The sequence below is a fragment of the Canis aureus genome, chromosome 31 (genome assembly GCF_053574225.1).
Source record: "Canis aureus isolate CA01 chromosome 31, VMU_Caureus_v.1.0, whole genome shotgun sequence".
Taxonomy (NCBI): Eukaryota; Metazoa; Chordata; class Mammalia; order Carnivora; family Canidae; genus Canis; species Canis aureus.
This window is the reverse complement of record NC_135641.1, coordinates 31,842,432-31,866,413: the sequence shown is the minus strand read 5'-3', so window position 1 is coordinate 31,866,413 and position 23,982 is coordinate 31,842,432. Positions and strand designations below refer to the sequence as shown.

The 23,982-nt window shown below is 37.2% G+C and overlaps 1 pseudogene; it reads right to left on the bottom strand.

Annotated features, from left to right (window-relative positions):
* The window catches only part of LOC144302294 (small ribosomal subunit protein uS2 pseudogene), a 30,647-nt pseudogene extending 11,879 nt beyond the window's left edge, over positions 1–18,768 (bottom strand).
* Between the last annotated feature and the right edge of the window lie 5,214 nt (positions 18,769–23,982).

Below are 23,982 nucleotides of genomic sequence, written 5' to 3'. Positions count from 1 at the left end.
TACCTTTGTATCCATTGTATCTCATAAAATAGCATGTAATAAACATTTGAAAGATGAATGAATGAATGTGTTTCCTTCAAGGGCATTCAGGGGACTCACAATTCTTTGAGTTTTTCCAGATTGCTAGCATAATGTTTTGCTTAAAATAGACAACATTTACTGATTGGCATGAATGTTAAAAGAAAGAAAGGGAAAAGTCTCCATTGTTTTTCTCACCAGGCTACACTATTTTCCCAGGTATTAGGAAGTATGCTTCCACAGTGTGCCAAGAGCTGTGGCACCTAGTTATGCCCTATGCCCTATCAGCCATTCTACCTCGATCCTTGCCTTTTCTTTGAACCTATAACAACCTGTTAAAGAATTATTATATAATTATTCCTCCGTTAAAAATACCGTTTTAATTTTTTTAAATGAGGAGGGAAAAAATGAAGAAGCCTAACTTGTATGGATTCTGTTCGTATTTTTCTATTTTCCCCCTTCATTGATAAAGGAGCTTATCACTTGTCAGGGAGGTCTCAAATTGGCCACACCAAATCCACCCAATCCGTGGAAATTTTGACAACCTAACACTGGCTTTTAAAAAATTGAATTAATAGCTCCATCACATAATAATCCTAGTTACGAGCAAGAGAGTCTGACTCTGGCTTATTTATCAGAAAGGAATTTGTGAACATGCTTTTGGTAGGTCCCAGGACACAAAGGAAGGTGGAGGACCAGACTTGGGACATGCAGCCAGGAACATCACCCAACATCACACATTAGAGCCAACTCACCCAGTCAAATCCACACAGACATCACTCTCGCAGGATGCACACAGCAGTCTGCACCTCGGACACAGCTATTCCTGTTAACGCTGTGGTCCCTGCTTCCCTGGGAACTTGACTAGGTAACACCTGAGGGGCTTCCTGCAGGCCCTGCTTCTTTGCATAAGTTAACACAGAAGTTCAGGGCCGGCATCTGTAATCAGGTGAGCCTAGTTCATGTGAGTGGATGGAGACTGGGCAGTAACCAGAGATGGAGAGTTGAGCCATTGCCTGCTACTGTCCTGTCCCTTTCTTGCTAATTTTCAAAGAACTCCCTCTATATCCCCATCTCTGCCCCTTCCAAGTTTAGAATCCTTAAACGAGCTTAGCAATTTGCACATTCATTGCCCAAATTAACACAGTTGGGAGCACAAAGTTAAGAAGTCTAACAGCCAGATGATCTTGGTAAATATTTATTAGACCATTTTTAGACAGTGGTAATGTGTTCAATTAATATTTATAAATGTAAAATAGAAAGCCCTAAATGGTCATGACTGCAATCTTCCAGTATCCCTTTAAAATTCAGAATTAGCTCCTGAATAGTCTGTAAGTGTCTTGAGAAACCAATTAAAACTGTAATCCCTATGTAGCGTCATTTTCCTTGCCTGCATTGTTGTGCAGGCTCACTCTTTCCTAGTCCATCAGCTGCCCTGTCAACTATGCCCCTCTCTCATCTAACAAAGTGGGCAAACAAACAGCTCAGTGAAAATTTACTTGAGTTCAACAAACTCTTGGCTACACTCATTAATTTTCTCAAAAAGCTTCCAAGAAAGTAAGTGGTGGCCCAGAATATGATATGTATTTGTGAGTCGCTTGGCATGTAGTCATGAGCCTTAGTTTCATGTACAAGGAAATGCTTTTAGCTGCAAGCATTTTTATTTCTGTTCAGAACCTAACAAACTTAACTTCTGGCAATTAATTTATTGCTGAAGTTTAAAGGTTTTCAATAAAACCCATCCCTGGCAGTGGAAATTGTGGACAATAAAGAATTTTGGCATATGCTACATATTCTAAAAGACCAAACTGTCAGATTTAGACTTAATTTATATTTACCAAACATAGACTATGAGTCAATCACTGTTCTAGTCAAGGTTACAAACATTATCTTAACTGTCATTTCAAATCCATGAAGTAGATTTAATCCCACCTTACTCAAGGTCTACGGCCCTAACAAACATTATAGAACCAGAGGTGGTAAAGTCAGGGTGTGAATCTGGCTTCTGATTCTAACCAGTTCTCTGTCTTAGCAGAATGACCCAGGACGAATAAGAGTTTCAGCATGACAAAGTAGTGAAAGTAGGCTATGCTTTAGGCAGAGACATGTAACATCTAGCAATTCTTCCCCAATTAACACATTATGGATTAATCCAATGATGAACCTGAATTGCTGGGATTGCATGTAGACACTGCAACTTTACATCCTATCACTTATTTATTTTTTAAAAATTTTTTATTTGGGATCCCTGGGTGGCGCAGCGGTTTGGCGCCTGCCTTTGGCCCAGGGCGCGATCCTGGAGACCCGGGATCGAATCCCACGTCGGGCTCCCGGTGCATGGAGCCTGCTTCTCCCTCTGCCTGTGTCTCTGCCTCATTCTCTCTCTTTCTCTGTGACTATCAAAGATAAATGAAAATTAAAAAAAATAAATAAATAAATAAAAAAATAAAATTTTTTTATTTAAATTCAATTTGCCAACATATAGTATAACATCCAGTGCTCAGTCCATCAAGTGTCTTCCTTAGTGCCCATGACTCAGTCACCCCATCTCTCCCATCCCCTTCCTCCATTCTTTGTTTGTTTCCCAGAGTTAGGGGTCTTTCATCATTTGTCTTCCTCTCTAATTTTTCCCCACTCAGATTCCCTCCTCTCCCTTATAGTCCCTTTCATACATCCCATCATGTAAAACTGGGTTGAAAGGAAGGACATGTCCCAACCAAATGGTTATTTCACCCAATTAAAGGATAACTAGATATAATACTCTTCATACTTCAATGAAGAGGTTTAGAAGGCAAAAACAAATGAACAAAATAAAATCATGTAGAAAATAATGATGTAAAGAAGTTGTCTTATAATGGCTAGTGACTACATAATTAGACAGACTATTGGCTGGGGCAGATATTTTGCAGTCTCTTTTCCTTCCTTCAAGTCTTATGATTCCTTGTCAACCTAAGTAAATCCGGACTTGTGGACTAGGCCCTAGAGCTGGTCCAATGGTGCATTAACATGACTTCCAGGCCATCAGGGTAACGGATTCTTGTTCTGCTCCACAACATGGAAATCAGGCTTATATCTAGCCCAAGGTATTTTAGCTTGGGGGGGGGGGGGTTAGACTAATGAATGAAATGTTTGTTTAGGAGTACAAGTACTATTTACTGCACGCCTACAAGCCTTATATGTATCATATGCCTCTGAGATGACGTATACCTGGCCATAGGACAGCTGTCTCCAGCATGTATCCAAGCGAGACCATGTCCTAGACTACTTTAGTGCCATGTGTGTAAGACTAGTCTGAAGTGGCATCTGAGTTTTGAAAGATATAATGTGAACTTCATTTGCTCAGATTTACCATCTGCAACTGTGTGTCTGCTGGTGTGGCCTTTTTGAGGGATATTTAAGGAAATGAAAACTGATCTCTTTACTGTATATCCTACATGTTTCAACTTCATGCTGTACTTCTAAATATATAAACCTTGTTTGACTTAACCAAGTGGTATCTGCATCTGGATGTTCTGTTGATCTGAGCCTATTCACATTTATTAATTTGGTTATATGTGCAGAGCCAAATGTGTAAAAGAATTCCAAGATTTTTGATTGTTGATTAAAGCCTCTTTTCAGAGATATGTAGCATTATTGCCAAACTGGTGCTCAGTGGTGGTGTTCGTTCTTGACCAAAACATAAAGCTCACAGGAATCTTCAAGAAAGGATTTCTTTCCATCACATTAACCTAAAATGAATACTCTTTTAGACATATCACATATTCTTTAGCTAAGTTCTGCTAAGCAACTCACACAGAAAGGAAAGTCTAGGTCAAAGCAGGCATAAAAATTTATGAAATGTGAAATGTGCTGTAGCAGTAAAACTTCTAGGAGGGTCTTTGTGTAGCAACAGAATCTAATGTCTTTTTTACATAATATTTTGATATGCTATATATGGGAGGAGAAAACCTTCAAAATTAATTTGATACTAATTTGAAAATGTAGGTATAGATTTATAGGATTTAATAATCTCTGGAAAGTATTTTTTTTATCTGCAATATACATTGCTAAATTAACTTCCATTCAGCAGAAAGCTGCTTCTTGCCTTTCCCCATGTTTATGGCTGATGGAACCTTCACTCCATTTCCAATATTCATTTAACCATTTATCCATATCTTTCACTAGGAAGCACTCCTTTTTTATTTTATTGGCCTGCAGCTGTTTCCCTTCTGTGGATCCAAGCCAAAGGCAAAAATGAACAAGGTTATTATATCTTTGAAGACTTTTAAAATGGCTACTTCATTCTTATCATGAAAGCCATATTTTTAGGGAAAACATAGCATTTTTTTTCTCTGACATAATTTTGCTTCATAAAACATTTAGATATTTTTAAGGTTAATACAGATATTTGGGGCAGCCCCGGTGGCGCAGCAGTTTAGCACCGCCTGCAGCCCAGGATGTGACCCTGAAGACCCGGGATCAAGTCCCACATCGGGCTCCTTGCATGGAGCCTGCTTCTCCCTCTTCCTGTGTCTCTGCCTCTCTCTCTCTCTCTCTCTCTGTCTCTCTGTCTCTCATGAATAAATAAATAAATAAATAAATAAATAAATAAATAAATAATCTTAAAAAAATACAGATATTTGATAAGCTTCTTCTTTCAGCAGTTTTCTGATTTGTGTAATTCACAAATACTACTGTCTTAAAGTAGAAAGGATTGAGTCACAAAAGGAATAAAATTCCTTTCACGTAGTCTCATGGTTAGATAATGTGACTCCATTACCTAGTCTTCCGGTTTCTACTCCTCTACTCCTTCAGATATAATCAAATCAACCAATTTATTTGGAATTAACAGGTCAGTTTTAGTTTTTTGAAATTGAGAGGGTGCATTTAAACATGTTTTAAAGTAAATATATTTTTGAAGTGCAGCAACCATGGAAAAACACACAGGTCTCCAGTTGTATGGTTTGATGAATATTCATAAACTGGACACATCTGTATACACAATGCCAGATAAGAAAAAAAACATTGGGTGCTTGGCTGGCTCAGTTGATAGAACATGTGTCTCTTGATCTTGGGTTCATGAGTCTAAACCCCACATTAGGGGTAAGGATTATTTTTTAAAAAAAGGATTAGGTAAAAAAAAAAAAAAGGATTAGGTTAAGAAAAAGAACATAACCAGGGCCCTAAACTTTGAGCCCTAAACCCCAAAAGGTATTCATTCTCCTCACCTTTATACTGTAGATTAATTTTGCTTATTTCTGAACTTTATATATATGTAAACATACAGCATGTATGCTTTGGGTCTGGCTTCTTTCACTCAACATTACATCTATGAGATTCATCCATATTGGTACCATGTAATAATAGTTGGTTTATAATCGCTGAATACACTGTGATTTATTTATCTATTCTATTACTGATGGACTTTGGGGTTGTTTTGGTTCAGGGCTATCATAAATAGCGCTGCTGTGAACATTCTTGTATATATCTTTGATGAATATATGTGTGCATTTCTGTCATATGTCTAGGAATTGAATTGTCAGGTCATAGAGCCACACTTGGTATTGGCTATTTTTTTCCTTCTCGTAGGTTGAAGAGTATGCTAAAGTTGACTCATACCAGCTGTCAGGAGCCAATGGTTAAATTTTCTATTATTTTGAGAGCTATTTGTTAAACACAATCATTATTAAAAATTAAATTATAGGGATCCCTGGGTGGCGCAGCGGTTTAGCGCCTGCCTTTGGCCCAGGGCACGATCCTGGAGGCCCGGGATCGAATCCCACATCGGGCTTCCGGTGCATGGAGCCTGCTTCTCCCTCTGCCTGTGTCTCTGCCTCTCTCTCTCTCTCTCTCTCTCTGTGTGTGTGACTATCATAAATAAATAAAAATTAAAAAAATAAATAAATAAAATGTATTGCTAAAAAAAATTAAATTATATATAAACTTAAGTAGGTTATATTAAAACAAGGTATTAAGTATTCAAATTTCATTACCTTCTATTTTACTACATCTGATGATCATCAATGCTATCAAGGCTATTTACACCAATTGTATTTGTATGGTGGAAAAAACTATATAATGGTGCACCGCCATGCATCACTTCAGCAGAATCTTGTGGGTAATATGAAATTGACTACAGCTCAGTGTTTATACCATAGAAATTGAGAAATGCTACTTATCAGGGCTTGATTTATTGTACTGTTGATTTATATAGACTTAAGAAAGTGATGGAGAAATGTTAATAATGCAGGTTAAACTCAAAAGTGTCATATTTGTAGCTGATATGTTGTGAATAGCTAAAAAAAATTATCAAAGCATGGTTGAATTGCAAACAGATATGGATTACAAGAGGTCAGCAAAGTGATGCCTGGGTGGCTCAGGGGTTGAACGTCTGCCTTTGGCTCAGGGTATGATTTCATGTCCGGGGATCAAGTCCCACATCAGGTTCCTTATGAGGGGCCTGCTTCTCCCTCTATGTCTCTGCCTCTCTCTCTGTGTCTTTCATGAATAAGTACATAAAATCTTAAAAAAAAAAAAACAAGAGTTCAGCAAAAACCAATAAAAGCATTCATTCTATAAACATCAATTGGCTAAATGGAATTTAGAAGAATTTATATTATATTGTATTTTTTTTTATTATATGTCAATTTGTGATATACTTTTTTTCCCCTACTGGAAAGCCCATTGTCCAACATTTACCACTACAGTTCTAGTTATAGTGCTACCTATCACACTGTGATTTAAGTTTACTTTCCCTGATGACTAAGGAAGTCGAACACATTTTCATAAGTTTATTGGTCCTTAGAATTTTTTCGCAAAATTCCTATTAAATTGTTGTCCATTTTTCTACTATATTCTTTTTCTTATTGATTTATAAGAATTCCTTACATATTCTTGATGAGTCCTTTATTGAATACATGTATTGCAAATGTCTTCTCCCAGCATGTGATTTGCCTTTCCACTCCTTTTAGGAGTGTTTTTTATTTAAAGAAGCTCTTAATTTTCGTTTACTACAATTATCAAAAATTTCCTTTGTAGGCGTTATTCGTATACAGTTTGAGAAATATTTGCTATCCCAAAGATGCCTATGTTTTCTTCTAGAAGCTCCTTTTTTACCTTTTACATTTAGATCTACAATCCACCTGGAATCAATTTTTCTCTATGATGTGAGGGGAAGTTAAGATTCATATTTTTTTTGTCCTGACAGATATCCAATTGGCCTAGATTTTTTTTTTTAAAAGACCACAAAATTAATTCTACACATTCAATTTCCTTTATCCTTTTATCTCCTTTTCAACCATTATCAACACTGGAAGTCATATAATAAGCATTTCTGTCAACATCTTTCTTTTCTAATATTTATCATTATCTCTTTTGATAACTTTACAAACTATTTACTTTCATAATATTAAAATAATTTCTTTCATAAAATTAAAGCAAATTCTGATAACACATTCAGATTGTCTATTGAACAAGTCAATATTTACTTACATAAACTGATAAGAGTAGATATACTTGTCAATAAAGAGTGACCAATTCTTTTTTCAAAAAAGAAAACAGACTGTTGACCATGACAATTTTGTTTTCCCTATTTATAAGATAATGTGCCATGGAAGTAATTAAAATAAATAAAATCCATCCAAGAAGAGCATATGAATGGGAATATAATTTAATATGTAAGAGAATTAATTTCTTAATTCTTTATTGATTCTATTGTTCAGAAAGAAAGCAAAAACCCTACATCTCAATTGCATATGTAGAGCAGTTTAAAGTAAAACGATGGATAGCAGATTTTTTTCATGCTTTCAGTTTGATTGTAGAGAGGACCTAACTTTCCACTAGAGGGCATCTTTACCCTATTTGGTCTTGTAAAAAAATAACAGCAACAAATCTTTTGCTTCATGTTGTCTTATTAACCTTTCTTAAAATTTTTTATTTAATTTAAATTCAATGAGTTAACATACAGTGTATCATTAGTTTCAGATGTAGAGTTCAGTTATTCATCCATTGCATATAACACCCAGTGTTCATTATATCACTTGTCCTCCTTAATGCTCATCACCCAGTTACCCCATTCTGCTACTCACCTCCCCTCTAGCAACCCTCAGTTTTTTTCCTATAGTTAGGAGTCTCTTACAGATTGTCTCCCTCTCTGACTTGGTTTTATTTCACTTTTCCCTCCCTTCGCCTGTGTTCATCTGTTTTGTTTCTTAAGTTCCACATACCTTTTAACTATATCTGACCCTAAGGAGAAAGTTGTGAATGATCCTGGTGTTAAAAGAGATCTTATAAACACACACACAATCTTCCTCACTAACAGTTCCAGTATTAATAACTGTTACTATTATGAAATTATATTTGGAACTAATCACCATAATTCTTTATCTGTTCTTCTGCACACACATATACACACGAAGCCCCTTTCATATAGGCAGCATGAATATAATCAACACTAAAATATTATGTAATTTATTATGTACTATATAAAACAGACTTTCTAATTATTATATAATGAAAAAATCACAAAGGAAAACATGGATAAATTTGACTCAAAAAATGTTTATTTATGGGGATCCCTGGTGGCTCCGTGGTTTAGTGCCTGCCTTCCACCCAGGGTGTGATCCTGGAGTCCCAGGATCGAGTCCCGCATCAGGCTCCCTGCATGGAGCCTGCTTCTCCCTCTGCCTGGATCTCTGCCTCTCTCTCTGTGTGTGTCTCTCATGAATAAATAAATAAAATCTTTTTTTAAATTATTTATTTTATTTTATTTTATTTTTAAAGATTTATTTATTTATTCATTCAAAAGCAAAAGATAAGCAAAAGCAAAAGATAATAAATGTTAATGAGGGTGGAGAGAGAAGCACAATTTCATGCACTGCAGGTGTAAGAAAGTGCTAACTCATTAATATGAAAAGAGTAGTTGAATGGGAAAATCTTCGTTTTTCAGCCAAAGTAGTAAAGATTGCCTCAGGTACAAATCAATAAATATTAAATCTACAGGGAATTTTTTTTTTTAGATTTATTCATTTGAGAGAGAGAGAGAAAGAGCATAAATGAGAGGGATAGAGAGAGAAGAGAGAATCACCCTGCACTGAGCACAGAGCCTGACATGGGGCTCAATCTCATGACCCTAAGATCATGACCTGGCTGAAAAAGAGTTGGTGACTTAACTGCACCACCAAAGCACCCTGAGAGGGAAATTTTTGATGAAGAGGTGAGAGTATTTGCAGGGTCTTATGGTATCTTCCTACTGTAAAGAGGGAAACAATTGTCCCTTTACCTTTCAGGGATTGTGGCTAAGATCCCCCCATAATAAAAAATAGATTAACACAAGAAAAAGCAAACAGAAGTATACTAACATGTTTATTTCATACATGGGATATCTTTAAAAAATAGACTAAAAAGATGTGACAACTAAATATAATCTCTGATCCTAATTGAATCCCTTGCTGAAGGGGAAAAAATTGCTACAAAATACATTATTGGGTCAATTGACAAAATTGGATGGTGGATGATAGATTAGGAAATATAATTATATCAATGTTAAACATGCTAAAGTTGATAACTGCACTGTGGTTATACAACAGATCTACCCATTCTTAGTAATGTTATATTAAGTAAACAAAGGAGGCCATTAGACTGAGGTGGTTTTAATACCTTAGCATTCTACATAAGCAAACTAAAACCCAAGACAAAATACTTAACATTAAGAAATCAAAACCAAAGGACAACCAATAATACTCAGCCAGCTAGGTTTTTCCAAATAAGGCAATTTTAAACTGAAGATTTAAACTTAAATAAATCTAACTTATAGTCAATCAAATAATTTCCTTACTTTGTTTCCACACTTTCCCTATATAAATCTCGACCTGCTTCTGTCAGTGGAGCAGCTCTGACCACTTCTGGTGTGGTTCTACTTGATTCTAATCAACTTTTGCTCAAATAAACTAAAAATGATAACTATGCTTCAGGGGGCACCTGGGTGTCTTAGTCCATTAAGCGTCTGCCTTAGGCTCAGGTCCTGATCCACGGTCCTGAGACGGAGCTGCACATTGGACACCTTGCTCAGCAGGGAGTCTGCTTCTCCCTCCCACTTTCCCTCTGCCCCTCCTCCCAACTCATGTGCATGTGCACTCTCTCTCCCTCAAATAAATGAATAAAATCTTTAAAAAATTATCCCTTAGTTATCTTTTAACCATTCATACAGACTGGAGTATTAGGGTTAAATATAGTAGGAAGAAATGTTCACAAAAAGATACTATTCTCTGAGTTTAAGTCCATATATCCATCTAGATAGATACATAGATTATAGGGACAGAAAATTTTCCTTTTTATCCTTCTAGATTCTTTGGTTGGTCTAATAATTAAATTGATATAAGACAGATTAACAAAAGAAAAACAAAAGTTTAATAACATGTATACTTCCTGTTTCTGTGGGAGCGACCCAGGAAAACTGAGTAACCCCCTGAATGGCCGAAGGCATCAGTTTAAGCACCATCCTCTGCTAAAGGGAAAAGGAGATGTTGAGGGTTGGAGTCAGTTGTGGGAGGTTACCAGGAAAAGCAGAGTAAACAGGAGTAAGACTGTAATGCAGATAGAAGTCCTTGCCTTCTGCACTAATAAGAGTTTCTAGATTTAGATATCCTCCTCTTCCTGGTATAGAGAAGGGAAGGAGACACCCTTACAAATGGAGATTTTTTCCTATAAATGTAAGTATCTCTTACAGGAAGGTAACATCCATTGGGTTTTCAGAGCTTCTCTTGTGTTGGCAGTTTCTTAAAATTAACCAGCTTAAAATAATCAATATGCCATAGAGGCATATTTAGGGTTGGTATCTTTTGTTCCCCTTCAGTTTCATCTTTGAAGCTTTAAAAAAGTTTCAAAATCCAGAAGCTAAGTTGATAGACTGCTCTATATCTCATTGAACCAGTCTCTGTCTTGAGAATATGTCAGTTTAGTTGAACATTTGTGTCTCATTTCAGGGGGTGGTCATGCAAGGGACTCCCAAATTCAGGTCTATATTGTACAAGCAATCAGGTAATTAATAAGAGGCCTTTTTATGGAAACAAAAGAAAAACAAAGGTTAATGACTGGAGCAGATTATAAACCAGTTTCTGAGCCTAGGTGGGAGCCAGTCAAGATTTCTACATGTTAGGATCAAAGCATCTGCAGATAAAGTGAGGGCAGGCAGTGGAAATCTGAAAGATTTTCTTGGTTTGTAGTTTGAATGTCTCTGGTGATCTTTCTGAGTGGCCCACATGAAAACAGGCATGAACACTGTTTAAACATGGGCTATAGTAGCAATTTTCTGAAGTTGATATCAAGTTGACCAGCTTCAGTTTGCAGGGCTTCAGAAAAAAAGAACAGTTTTAGTTCTCAATGATTCCAAATCAAAAGGATGTGAGAAAATTGGAAACATTAATTTGGGGAGTCATAGACAGATATTTGAGAAAACCAGAATAATTTAGGATCCAGTCCAATTTGTAAGCAAACAATAAATCCTCAAAGCCAATTAATCAGAACTAGAATGTACGTTATTGAAACATACTTTTTCTCTCTAAAATCATCCTCATTTCCACCAAAGAGAGCCAAATTAGGACTAATATTTTGCAAAATAAATCTAGTTCCAATAAACTTGGCCTGATTATTTACGTAAGTGTGGCAAGAATAGCAGCTGATCAAGTAGGCTCTTTTTAAATTTTCTCTGCTGGAACCTTGCATAAGGAGTCTCATATCGAACGTTAAAAAGTTTCTCCAGGCCAGAAAGCCAAGCCAAAGGTTTGCCATCAGATTTACCTGTAATACCTATAGATTTGGGTAAATTCCTCTTCTCAAGGTTCCCAAAATATCCTGAGGTTCCTGCATCTGCCAGAAATTGACCTTCTTACTCACCTATCTGGACACTCTGTAAATAAGGTACTGGGCTGTTTTTCCGAGGGGCTTTATTAGCTCCATAAAGTCAACTTTAGTTTCTTAAGGCTGTCTGTTTATATCTGAGTCTATGAATGTCTCTCTCAAATATGGCATGCCAGTCAAAGCCTTGGTATATAACCAATGTTTATAATTTTGTCCTTTACCAGGAGAACAGGTGATTATTGAATTTATGCAAATAAATACATTATCATGAAAATATAAGAATGCTTACTGACAGTTTCTGAATTCCAGAGGGATTGGGAAGAAAAACTGAAATGCTTCAGTTTGTTCATAAAGGTGTATTTCATCAAATTGCTGTAAATCATAGTTAGCTTAAGAGAAAAAGTTTCATTAAATTTGGAAAGACAAAATATTCTTAAAAATCAGGAATGTTTCTTAGGGCAGCCCCAGTGGCTTAGCCGTGTAGAGCTGCCTTCAGCCCAGGGCCTGATCCTAGAGACCCGGGATCGAGTCCAAAGTTGGGCTCCCTGCATGGAGCCTGCTTCTCCCTCTGTCTGTGTCTCTGCTTCTCTCTGTCTCTCATGAATAAATAAATAAAATCTTTAAAAAAAAATCATCCCCTTCAGTTCATTCAGTCCCATGTTATTAATTCTTTTTTGCTGAATCCAGTTTTCCCACCTGTTCCAGAAATTCTTACCCAATTCGGTTTTGTGATCTTTAGGTTATCAGAATGCCATATTTGTCAAAAGTCCTGTCCATGAATCTCTGAAAACAAACACACCTACAAAATTATCAGAGTAAAACAATAACTATCTATAAGACTTAAAAATGCCCATGATTAAAGATCTGCTGAGAGTTCACTGTGATGTATTGACAAAGAAATTTGGTTATTTCTGTGACACACAACACTTCAAGATAATAACTAGAATTATAAGTGCTAACATTATACCAAGACAAACAAGACTTTTTATTTTTTTTATTTTTTATTTTTTTTAATTTTTATTTATGATAGTCACAGAGAGAGAGAGAGAGGCAGAGACACAGGCAGAGGGAGAAGCAGGCTCCATGCACTGGGAGCCTGACGTGGGATTCGATCCCGGGTCTCCAGGATCGCGCCCTGGGCCAAAGGCAGGCGCTAAACCACTGCGCCACCCAGGGATCCCAAACAAGACTTTTTAAAACTTCACACATTTTTTAGAACACTTATTAATAACATATATCTTCACAAATATAATCTAAGAAGGTTTAACATCACTTATTTGACAATGATTCCCCCATAATTTAATATACCAAATAAGCCTAATTAGTTTAACAAATCTTTTAAGAACTTCCTGAGACCTCCTAAAATATCCCAAAATTTCTTCCAGATCAAAAAATAACTTCATTAAGAATTTAATTTTGAAGAAACAATAACTCTTGGCAAGGATGTGGGGAAAAAGAAACTCTTATGCACTTTGGTGGGAATGCAAACTGGCACAGCCACTGTGGAAAACAGTATGGAGGTTCCCCAAACAATCTAAAATAGAACTAGTCCACTATCCAGTAATCGTACTACTGAGTACTTACTCAAATAATACAAAAACACTAATTTGAAAGGGTATATGCACCCCTATGTTTATAACAGGGTTATTTACAATAGCCAAATCATGAAAGCAGCCTAAGTGATGTCCATCAATAGATGAATGGTGAAGGTCCAACACACACACACACACACACACACACACACACGACAGACACTAGAATATTATTCAGCTGTAAAAAATGAAATCTTGCCATTTGCAACATGGATAGAACTAGAGAGTATAAAGCTAAGCAAAGTCAGTCAGAGAAAGACAAATATCATACGATTTCACTCATATGTGTAATTTAAGAAATAAAACAAATGAGTGAAGGAAAAAGAAAAGAGAGACAAAACAATAAAAAGACTCTTAACTATAGATGGTAACCAGAGAGGAGCTGAGTAGGGGGAGGGTGAAATAGGTAAAGGAGATAAAGGGTGTATTTACAATGATGAGCACTAAATGCATAGAATTGTTGGATCACTATATTGTACACTTGAAACTAATATAACACTGTCTGTTAACTATACAGGGATTAAAATTAAAAACAATAAAAAATTTTTTTAAAGAATTTGATTTTGGAAACTTTGTCAGAAATGTCAAAATGTTTGAACACTTGACTAAATAGGATTATGGATTACTGTGAAATATCAGCATTGCTTTAGGACAAAATTACTTTCTTTTCCCTCAACAAAAATGCAAGTCCATTCCTCATACTTTTTCTTACTAAAAGTACACATTCTATTTTCTTTGCATATAGAAATGTGTTCCTCATTATTTCTAGCAGTTTTAATTACATATATTAGAGTTCTTTTTTTTAAGATTTTATTTATTTATTCATGAGACACAGAGTGAGAGAAAGGCAGAGACACAGGCAGAGGGAGAAGCAGAGACACAGACGGAAGGAGAAGCAGGCTCCACACAGGAAGCCCAACCTGGGACCTGATCCCAGGACTTCAGGATCATGCCTTGGGCCGAAGGCAGGTGCTAAACTGCTGAGCCACCCAGGGATCCCCCATATATTAGAATTCTTAACCCTTAGAAACTTTAATTCCTAGTGGAAACTAAGAAATAAGAAATTGTAAACTGTTGGCTACATCAGCATTCTTTAGGTTGGCAAATTTAGGAATACACTTCATACTTTCTAGAAGCATATACCCCTTTTAATAGTACAATCTTTCAATGTGGCACAAGCCATGTTTACTAACAAATGCAAAACAAACATTTTTACTTTCTCTGTAATAAGAAGATAAAAGTAGATAAACCTATGTTCAATATCAATGTTTCAGTATTTTATCTTATTTGGAAATGATCTACATATTTCATCTATGAAATATCTATGAATATCATCATCTATTCATTTCTATCATCTAATTTAACTGAGTAAAACTCTAAGGTTTTAAGTTACCAAGAAGTTTTGTGGAACTATATAGGGAGACAAAAAGATTGCTGAAAAGTTCATTTATAAATTTAATCTTACATCTATTTAATTCACTTGTTCTTAATAATTATATTCAGATTAATTATGAAAACATGTCTTGCTGACAAAGTTTGTAACAGAGATAATATGAATTTGATCAGTAAGCTCACGTTGTTGTCTATCTGAATTACATTTAATGTTGGTAACTCTGAAAACATATTTATTTTAATTAAGTCAATACATTTCAAGTAGCTTTTATTTACCAAAGATTATCCTAGATCAGGTGAACTCGAAAAGCATTTTGGGTTAGTTTCTCTTTCTTTCTTTCGTTCTTTTTTTTTTCTTTTTTTTTTAAGATTTTATTTATTTATTCACAAGAGACACAGAGAGAGAGAGGCAGAGACACAGGCAGAGGGAGAAGCAGGCTCCATGCAGGGAGCCTGATGTGGGACTCGATCCCGGGTCTCCAGGATCACGCCCTGGGCTGAAGGCGGTGCTAAACCGCTGAGCCATGGGGGCTGCCCTAGTTTCTGTTTCTTAGTTATATGTTTTTTCCAAATTTTTATGAATACTAAATACAGAAGCACTTGTTTGTTTAAGCCAATTGTTCATTTTTTAAAAAGATATATTTATTTATTTCAGAGAGAGAGAGAGAGAGCACAAGAAGGAGAGATGGAGGGAGAGGGAGAGAATCTTAAGCAGACTCCAGGCTGAGCACAGAGCCTGTCTCCAGCTCCATCTCACAACCCTGAGATCTCACCAAGAGATCTCAGAGCCAAAACCAAGAGTTGGATGCTTAACAGACTGGGCCACCCAGGTGCCCCTGTCTAAGCCGATTAAATAGAGCTCTTTCACAAATTAATTTTGGCAATATCCTCTGGAGGTAGAAAAATATCACACATCTACAACATACATATATAGATACACATAAACATACAGACACAAACATAGACCGTACAGTTACCAATATCTGTGGAGATTTTTCATTTGCTCAATTTCCAAATACTTCCTCTCTCTTTTTTTTAACCCTACTAATGAGAAGTCTCTCCCTAAAGTTTCTATTTCAAAGAATGGCTCTTAGGTCCTAGAGAAGAGTGTAGAAAATCTACATCGTGAAGGCACAGAGAAAGTATCCAAGTTTTCTCTGAAGTGGAGTTTTGGTGGCTTATTTGTCTATTATTGGAGGTCTAAGGTAATTTAAATAATTCCTTCTTTTTCTGAATTGCAGGAAAATTCCGTTTCCAACATCCCAATATCTGCAAGTATTTTGAGATGAGTACAAGAGATCTGAGAATTGGTAAAGAGAGGTAGGATTTGAACCACTTATAAGAGTCATATTTCTGGTTTGTATAGAGTTGTAAGACAAAAACAGTTGTTTCCAATTCCCCTAGAAGAACTGGATTACAGCCTGAATATCAAGGGACTGACCCATCTTTCCAGCTAAACTTGCTTCTTCACACCAGGAAAATTTCCAACTAAGATGGGAATCAAAAAATTATGCCTTTGTAAAGTCTGTATAAAATGTTTTAACAAAAGCCTTCTTTCTGAGTATAGAATTCAACTTTGGCTTTTATCAGCCCCTGAACATTAGCCTTCAGCTGATCACTTTAGGGGGCCTAGGAGGAATTTTGGTCATCTGTTTCCTCTGTGAGGTGGGTTATAAATGGACGCTAATCTTTGTAACTCCTCTGTAAATTTGGAAAGATATGCTGAAGTGGAGGTAGAAGGGCTTTATAATTTAAAAGATCTGTTGCTGTCCAGGGGACATGACTTCTTTGGGTGGGGTGTCTAGGATACCTCCACAAAGAAGATTACATAGGAAATCTGAAGCTGGCTGATTTCAGAGCCCTGGAAAGTCAGAGAGGTAAGAAATAGCAAAGTGAGCCCCATTACCTGTCCTAGATGCTTCTGCTAAATTTACTTTCTGGCTTTCAGTATTTACATGAGTAATCTGTATACTTTGGGCCTAGAGATTAAGCCAGAGTGTTCTTTATAAATCTTGTAAGGAAAGAGAAGTTAAAACAGGCAGATGGGGCCAGGATTTGGGGAAGGGAATTTACATTGGATGTGGACATTAATTTTTGTCTTATTTCTGTTCTTTTATCCTGTAGAGGGAGACTCTAAGGCTAGCTATTATACCTTGGTGTCCACTTTTTAATCTGGTCTTTCCATTGGTACCAATAAGACCATTGTTTAGGAGGAGAACTCTCTTTTTAAAAAATTCAAATATAAAAGTTTGTCCAGGGGCACCTGGGTAGCTTAATGGTTGAGTGTCTGCCTTTGGCTCAGGTCATGATCCCAAAGTCCTGGGATTGAGTCCCACATTGGGTTTTCTGTGGGGAGCCTGCTTCTCCCTCTGCCTAGGTCTCTGCTTCTCTGTGTGTCTCTCATGAGTAAATAAATAAAATCTTTAAAAAAAAAAGTTTGTCCAATTCGAAGGATTCATCATATGGCCATTGATGAGTAGGGTCTATTTTTTAAGATTTTATTTATTTATTCATGAGAGACAGAGAGAAAGAGAGAGAGAAACAGAGAGAGAGAGAGAGAGAGAGAGAGAGACAGGCAGAGGGAGAAGCAGGCTCCATGCAGGAAGCCTGATGTGGGACTCGATCCAATCCCGGGACTGCAGGATTACGCCCTGGGCTGAAGACAGGCGCTAAACCACTGAGCCACCCAGGGATCCCTGAGTAGGGTCTATTAATCTTACTAGTAACTCAAATCAATAAGCCTTTTCATGGCTTAACCAAAGATGAAAGAGCCATCCTACAAGACAGTGCAAAATTGCAGACCTCTCAGGATCTAGAAAGCTGGCTCCCAAAGACATTCTAAGAAAGCAAAGGCCTTCATTTTTACAGGTGGTAAGAATGGTATGATGAAAATATTTCTGGTTTCCCACAAGAACATGAGATATCTCCAGATACAGACCCACTAATCTGTGACAGCAGGAAGATGCCACAGTGATGGGATTTTTTTCAGCACTAACAAAACAATGGAAGTTGGGATGGCAAAAGTCCCTTATGGACCAGGACCTCCTATCACAAACTCCCTGAGAGCTGGCACAGTTGGACAAAGAGAATACTGCTTGTGACTTTGTATCTCAGAATCCCCGTCAACTGGCCACCAAAATGCACACCAGTAAATGCACCTTCTGACTGGGAGACCAGTCAGAATATTCTCAGTGGTCACAAAGCCACACTCTCAGGACACAGAGCAAGATAACAAACAACACAATAGACAGAAAAAGAAAAATAGTGACTATCTCTGGGATGGAAAGGATCAATAAAAAACAAAAGTACTCATTACCAATGTAGAGGCTACTTTTAGGAGCAGGGTTTGAGTAATAGAAACCTGAATAAGGTAAAAGGGCCCACAGTGACCACTGGAATGAATGTGAACAGGCTTATAAGTTAGGCAACCAACCTCAAAATATCTACAAGTCCTAGCAGACCAATAGGCTACTTATAACCAGGCACAGTCTCCAAATAAGGAAAATTCCATACATTCCCATACCTCCTTACTCCCCCTCTTAATTATTGCCCCCCATCACTGCCTCTGGGCAGTCTCTCCTTTGCTGTCCTGCCCACTGCTCCCTTGCAGTGAATTCAATAAATGTCTATCTCCCTCTGTTCTGCCTTGGGTGAATTCTTTGATCAGTTGTCCACAATCAATTCTTTACCAGAGTCACTGTACCAAAGGAACTAGTTCCACAGATATTTTCTCCTGCTAATCTACATTCAGAAAAAGAAAAGTTCACTCATCACTTTTGTTTTAACCAGTCCCTGCAAACAGAACTGGGAGACAAATATGGTAAGAATTCTTACCTTGGGCTGGCCCTGTCAGAGATCCCAGGATTTCAGCTGCTGCAGCCTCACAGCAAGCAAAATCACGCCAGTGAAGTTTGTCCTTCGTGGTCGCCATCTGCAGGGGTGGGAGATTTTTCCCTTCTTGTCTAGGTTCTTTGGCTGAACTAATAATTAAGTTGATGTAAGACAGATCAACAGGACAAAAACAAGTAAAAGTTCAATAACATGTATACCTTCTGTATACAGGGGAGAGACCCAGGAAAACTGAGTAACCCTCCCAAATGGCCAAATGCATCACCTTAAACACCGTCCTCAGCTAAAGACAAAAGAAGATGTTGCAGGGAAGTCAGTTGTGGGAGATTACCAGGAACAAAACAGTAAAAAAAGAGTAAGATGGTAATGCAGATGTAACTCCAGGCCTTCTCCATTGGTAACAGTTACTGGAGATTAAGAAACCACATAGTTTCCTCCTCTTCCTGGTACAGCCAGGGAGACACCCTTACAAATAGAGATTTTTCTTATAAATGTACATGTCTCATAAAAACAGTCACTTCCACTGGGTTTTCAGAATTTCTTGTGTCTGCAGTTTCTTAAAAATAACCAGCTTAGGGGCACCAGGGTCGCTCAGTCAGTTAAGCATATGACTCTTCATTTGGCTTGGGTCACGATCTCAAATTGTAGGATTGAGCCCCAGCTGGATCTCCAGGCTCAGCAGAGAGCCTCCCTCTCCCTTTGCCCCTCTCTCTGCTTGCATGCTCTCTCTCTCAATCAAATATAAAAACAAAATCTTAAAAAAAATAAATAAATAACCAGCTTAAAACACTGAATATACCAAAGAGTCATATTTTGGGGTGGTATATTTTGCTTCCTTTCTATAAATGTAAATATATATATGTATATACTTACACATATATGTGTGTGCATGCTGCAGATACATACACATGGAGCAGGAAAGATGAAAATACTAATAACTCACCAGAAAGTCATAAAGATCATTTAAAATGAGAAACATTTGAGCTATAAAAGGTGCACAAACCTTTTCTGAAATTTCCTTATCTAACTAAAACAGAGCACCTGGAATGTACAGCTAACATTAACTCCCCTTTGGGGAATTTTCCTGTTTGTGAGTAAACAAACTCTTAGCACCAGTAGTTGAGAATTCAGCTGCCGAAAATTGCCCTCAAGGGGAGTTTCCAGCCAGGAAGGAGATGGCCTATTAATATCAGGATGAAAAAGCCCAGTAGAATCTTGCATACATTCCCACTGAAGCTCCTAACTACCCACACCCTTTTCCCCATACTAAGCTGCTAGATAAACTATTGTGACTGCTCCCACATGTATGTAAGTAAATCTTTTCCCCTGTAAAACTGGCAATTGTCAGTTAATTCACAGGTCACCATACCCCCAATCTGACCTAAGTTGGTAGAGAAAAATTTTCCCCCAACAAAAAGCAAATGATAGAGCAAGTGAGACAAGATGTTAATGGTAGGTGAATTTAGGAATAGTGTATATAGGTGCTCTCTGTACTATTCTAGCAAATATCTGGAAGTTGGAAATTATATCTAAATAAAAATATAAGGAAAATACAAACTAAAAAAACAGAGCTACTCATCTAAATATTATCTATAACAAAAAAGGGTAAATTTATTAAATAAATTTTTATGTATCCATTCAATGTTATCATACAATCATCAAGTTGATGTTTTAAAAAATGTCCCATAACATGGAAGATGTTACACAAATGTTCCTTCTTAAAAAAGATTAGAGGGGTGCCTGCTGGCTCAGTCAGTGGAGCATACAACTAACTCTTGATCTTGGGGTCATGAGTTTGAGCCCCACATTGGGTCTGTAGAGATTACTTAAAAAAAATTACATCAGGGCAGCCCTGGTGGTTTAGCGGTTTAGCGCCACCTTTAGCCCAGGGCGTGATCCAGGAGACCCGGGTGGAGTCCCACATCAGGCTCCCTGCATGGAGCCTGCTTCTCCCTCTGCCTGTGTCTCTGTCTCTGTCTCTGTCTCTCTTTCTGCCTCTCATGAATAAATAAATAAAATCTTTTTAAAAAATTACATCAAAACATTCCATGCAGGATAATCCCAATTACTTTATGTGTTTGTCCCAGATGTCAACTAAGGTAAGAAGATACTCTGTATTGAGGTGGGAGTGGGTATGGAGAAGGAGGTACTACATTTCTCCTTGTCTTCTCTGGCTCCAAACTTTTGCTTTTGATAAATTATTTGTGTACAGATGCTATATCTCTTCTTTAGAGCATGGTCCCCAATAGAAGTCACATCTCCTTTTTCTTAATTTCTTTCTAAAGCATAAAAGACATGTGTTAGGCAAATAAAAGTCCTATGAACAAAAGAGACACCTCCACATCAATGCAGAAAAGAAAGAAAATTGATTTAGTACTTGTGATACTGTGATTCCTAAGAAATATATATGACCAAAATATATTTCTCATATATATTTGGTCTTTGTCCACTGTTCCTGGCTCACACATCTCCCTAAACCCTTGGAATTTCCTAAGTGTGGAGAGTGATATAGGTGTCTTTGTTATGTTAATGAGATGACTTTTGAGAGCACTTAAGGATGAAGTCTGGTGGCCAATGGAGCCAATGATGTGATTATAGATTTGGAACTTTCAATCCCACCCCAACTACCTCCTGTAGGGTAGGGAAAGGGAGTAGGTGCTGGAGGTTGAATCAATCACCAATGGCCAATAATTCAATTAATCATAAATGTTTCATAAAGCCTCCATTAAAACTCAAAAGGATGGGGTTTAGAGAGTTTCCAGGTTGGTGAACATGTGGAGATTGGAGAGAGTGACAAGCTTAGAGAAAGCATAGAAACTCCAACCCCTTTCCCCATACCTTACCTTAGCATTTCTTCCATCTATAGGAAATTAAACCCAAGTAGGAGGTCATGGGAATCTGATTTATAGCTAGTTGTTTAGAAGCATGGCTAACAGTCTGGACTTAGGACTGGCTAGTGTCTTAAGTAGGGGGAGTGGATAGGTAGCAAGCAGTCTTGTAGAACTGAACCTATAGTCTGTGGAATCTGAAATTATCTCCTCCAGGACAATAGTTCCAGAATTGAGTTAAACTCTTGGACATCTTGCTGGTGTCTGAGAATTGCTTGGTGTTGGGACATGCTCTCACTGCCAAATACACATATTGGAATTGAGTCCAAGGATCTAATTTACTACTCAGTAAGCCAATAGAGTAGTACATGCACATAGGTAGCCTATGAGTATGAAGTTATAATAAAATTTCACATAATTAATTGAATAAAGCAGAAGAAAGCATAATTAAACTCCTCTTATCTACTTCAGAGACAAATAGTTACTCAAGATAGTCTGCTAGGTTAACTTCAGAATTTGTGTGGAACTTTCAAGGGGGTATGAAGCCCAGATTTGGGAAACATCTTTGCATAGGGAAACAGGAGATGAGGTTTATCTAGCCTTGGAGAGATTTATCTATCTTCCCAAATGTTACAGTAGGGAATCAAGGACTCCTTTGTTTTAAAGAGACCCTTTCAAGGAAGAAGGAGAAGGGAATAATTTTCTTCTCCTTTAGAAGCAGAGAAAAACCACATTTTATTTATCCTAACACACATGCAGCAGCTTTACAGATTCCGGAATGCTGTGTATGAAGGATGAGACTGCAAGATAGTGGCACCTGGCAAAAAACTTAAAGTTGAATTTTAGATGTCCTTGTTAAATTCTGTGGGCCACACCAATGACTGAAATTCTGCACTGATGACCTCCATCTCCAAAGGCTATGGCCTCCTGTCATATTTTTATATTCCCTTTTCACACTTCCTATTTCTCCTCTTTAGACACCTTCCTTCTCTAGATTTCCCTAGTAAATTCAATTTCCCTTGTATTATTATGCAGAACAATTTTGTTTCCCAACCACTAACTAGGCTCTGGCACATGAGATATTTCCACTCCTAAATGCTTTAACAACTGTGGGCATTGACTCCAGGTCCCACTCTTTATCTGCAGAGAATAATGGACAGAGGCTTTGCAATTTCAGTCTTTTCCCTTCTTCCTTTCTCACTAGCATCTGAAGAAAGAGAGAAGTAAAGATACATTGCTCAACTGCTAATAGGAATTATGCTATTGTAGGAGCCAAGGACAGGTTGCCCCAAAACAGGCTACCTTGGATGTTAATTATTTGAAAACAATCAAGGCCCAGAAGGCTCAAGAAGAAACTCTGATATCTCTTCCAACCGCCTGGAAAGAATAGAAGACTTGCTCCAAGACGAGAACCATCACCATAGATAATTATATTATAATATGAATTAGGGATTGTAGAGAAGTTTAGCAAAGTGTGTTTGTTAAAATTCCTATATCCCATTATATCTGCATGACTCAGCAAAGATTTGTTTACCATTTAGACTTTTTCATCTTCCAGTGAATTGTATTTTTTCCCTTTGAAGTCCCAGACTCCTACCTCTTTCTCCTTAGTACAGAATGAGATATATACCTAATTTTGCCTGGTTTTGGAATTTCATGTCTGTGTGGATTCCCCTCATGTAGAAAATTAAATTTGATTTTCTCCTGTTAATCTGCCTGGAGTTAATTTAATTCTTAGTCCAGTTAGAAGAATATTTAAAAAAAAAAATTTATTTTTAAATAATCTCCACACCCAACATAGGGCTCGAACTCATAACCCCGAGATCAAGAGTTGCATGCTCTACCAACAGAGCCAGCCAGCTGCCACTAGTTGAAAGAACCTTGAACAGTGGAAAATTCCTTTCTCCCCAACATGATCTTTCACCTTCATATCCCCCTCAGAAGGCAGAAATATCTATATTTGTGTTTAGTTTTGAATTATTATTTTTCTTTGATTTTTCATATTTCTTTGTTCTCAGATACTATTTTTATTCATATCTAAAAATTGAGATATATCTTTTATTTGCTAACAAGTGATGATACTTTTATATGAAATTAGCAAAGATTTTTGTACGACCAGAGGGGTTAAGAAATATGTTGTCAATGCCTAGCTGAATAAAAAATGGGACTGATAACTGTATTCAAGGCTCAATTTTAACCTAAGTTTGGAGTCCTAATGCTCTTAAATTGTCTTCAAAAATTGTGTATCCTGGGCAGCCCGGGTGGCTCAGCGGTTTAGTGCCTCTGCCTTCAGCCCAGGGTGTGATCCTGGAGTCCTAGGATCGAGTCCCACGTCGGGCTCCCTGCATGGATCTTGCTTCTCCCTCTGCCTGTGTCTCTGCCTCTCTCTCTCTCTCTCTGTTTGTGTGTGTGTGTGTGTGTCTCTCATGAATAAATAAATAAAATCTTAAAAATATATATTAAAAAAT